Genomic DNA, 2,628 nt, shown 5'->3' with positions numbered 1-2,628 from the left:
GTGTGCATCTCTACTTCTGGATCAAAGATGGATGCCTAGTGAAACTGTTAGATGTGTCTTGACAATGGGATGCTGGACTCTGCCATTTTCCATGCCCGCAATGATGGACTTATGACGGTTTGCGTAGAACTATGCTGTTGTAATGATATCGGAGAATTAAATGTGTGTGTGGGTGGGGGTGTACTAGAAAACAGGGAGGGGTACTCCCAGGGCCTATGGAACTGTGCCACAAAATGATAATAATATGATAATAATAATAATAAATCCTTGGGAACTATAAACATAAGCAGTGCTACATAAAATATGGAAATGAGTTGAATGTGTTGGCATGTGCCAATGCAAGACAGCTCCTGTGCCTGGGCTTCCTCAGGTGCTGAATTTGTTCCTCCAGTGAGTGCCTGTTCAGAGCAGGTGGCTGTCAGGGCAAGTCAGGCTCAGGGACTGTCAAACACCAGAGGCCCAATCAGGGTGATGGAGTCTTGAGAGAAAATCAGACAATCTTCTTGTTTCTCTTAGAAACTCTGGTATTTTTAAAAACGTTAAAAGAATTCATTTCAGGTTTATGTGAATGATGTAGTACTTGGGGGCAAAGATGCAGCCCAGGAGACCAGCACTGGAGACCATGATGGAGAACACCTCCACTGCCACCATGACCTTCCCCTTGGTGCTGTGGTACACAGGCAGGAAGGTCACCCACACACTGCAGAACACCAGCATGCTGAATGTCAGGAATGTGGCTTCATTGAACGTGTCAGGCATGTTTCTGGCAAGGAAATCCACAGTGAAGGTCCCCAGGGCCAATGAGCACAGGAATCCCAACACAGTAGAAGGCAGTGATGGAGCCCTCGTTGCACAAGAGGATGATGTGTCCATGCTCAGAGTGTGTATCTGTGTCCCAGCCAGATGCCACAGAAAGTCAGTTGGATGAGGAAGCAGATGGGAATGACAGTGTTAGGGGCTCCTGAAACCAGCAATCGCCTCATGGTCCTTCCAGGCAGCATGACCTTGAAGGCCAGAACCACAGTGATGGTTTTGGCCAGCACAGCAGAAACAGCCAGTGTGAACCTAAGGGCAAATGTGATTTGTCTTGGGAGGCAGGTAGCTGTGTTGGGATGCCCAATGAAGAGGAAGGAGCAGAGGAAGCAGAGGAGGAGTGAGATGAGCAGGATGTAGCTGAGGTTGTGTTTTTTGCCTTGACGATGGGAGTGTCTTGGTGCTTCGCAAAGATCCCCAAGATGGCAGCTACCACCACAGACAGGGACAGAGCCATGCATGCCGGGGCCATCCCCAGGGAATCATGAAAGTCCAGGAAGGTCACTTGCTTGTCCAGGTATCGGTCATGTTCTGCGTTGGCATACTGGTGATCAGGACTTATCACACACTGGTCCATATCTGGTCAGGAAGGAGAGAAGATGCCATCATCCCACATCCAGGTCTCTAAATCACAGGCCCCTCTCTGATCCCATTTGGGTGAATGGTCCCTAGTTGTTGTTGTTGGAGACAGAGCATTACCATGAAGGATTAGGAAGGAGTGGCAATTAATAACATCCAACTTACCCATTGTTTAGGAATCACTCATTCCTTCACCCTACTTGGTATCCTCTGTGCTGATGAAAACACTGTGTATTCTCACAATGCCGTGAGGTCTGCTGATTCAGTTCATTCTGCTATACAAAGAATTCCCTAGAATTTTTCATTATTAAAATTTTAAATTATTTCTTCATGGTTTCTTTAAATTTGAAAGGGATTCCTGGAGCTCAAGGGTCCCGTGTTCTTACACATGGTACACTCGTGTGGCATTCTCATGTGTGGCATGAGCAGGCAGTCTCCTCCTGCCTTATTGTAACATATATTTCCCTCACTTCTCTCACAATTTACTCTACGAACCACACTTGGTCCACATGCTAACATGATGGGCTGGTGCAAGGTGGGTGCTCAATGTCAGTTGTTGAAAGTACCTAACTTGCTTTTGTAACAAGCATAGGAAGAAATGCTGATATGAGTGGGAGGCAGAGCAAGCGTATTATTGCTCTATCAAGTTACTACATGGCACATGGTTTTCAAAGAGTAATCAGTATGATTTGGGGGCATTTCATCCTTCAAGATTATACATGTAAGCCTTGATAGCTTTCCTTTCCGATGCCCCTGAACTGGTAATAGAAATGATCCTTTTTTGTCATTCAATCTTGTATGCAGCACTACTGAATACAGATGGTGAAATACAGTTACTAACACGTGGTTTAGCCTGAGTAATGCTGTCTCACTATAATTTCACTTCAAAATGATACCACTATAGGCACTTCTTTTTAATGAATTGCCATTGTGTTTTCCTGTTTGTTTCTGTTTTTTTTTAATTTTGTTTTAAATTTATTAATTACATTGCATTATGTGACACAGTTTTATAGATACTTGGATTCTCCCCACCCCTCCCCAAACCCTCCAGCCTCCTCTGAAAATTTTTGATGCAGAGGCAATATGCACCATTTTTACATCAGCTTGATTTGTAACTATAATCATAGACATCCACATTTCCACCGACATCCTGCAAATGACCTTCACTTAGAATTGAAAACTGTCCCTTGGTCTGGGAATACCTCAAAGTTTCTTTGGAGATCTCCCCAATCGAAC

General features: G+C 44.6%; 1 pseudogene; it reads right to left on the bottom strand.

The window, feature by feature from the left end:
* Positions 1 to 490: 490 nt before the first annotated feature.
* LOC131481748 (vomeronasal type-2 receptor 116-like) lies at positions 491 to 1,390 on the bottom strand (annotated as a pseudogene).
* Positions 1,391 to 2,628: the final 1,238 nt, after the last annotated feature.

The sequence above is a fragment of the Ochotona princeps genome, chromosome 13 (assembly GCF_030435755.1).
Source record: "Ochotona princeps isolate mOchPri1 chromosome 13, mOchPri1.hap1, whole genome shotgun sequence".
Classification (NCBI taxonomy): domain Eukaryota; kingdom Metazoa; phylum Chordata; class Mammalia; order Lagomorpha; family Ochotonidae; genus Ochotona; species Ochotona princeps.
The sequence above is the reverse complement of the archived record's forward strand: the minus strand, read 5'-3'. Positions and strand labels throughout refer to the sequence as shown.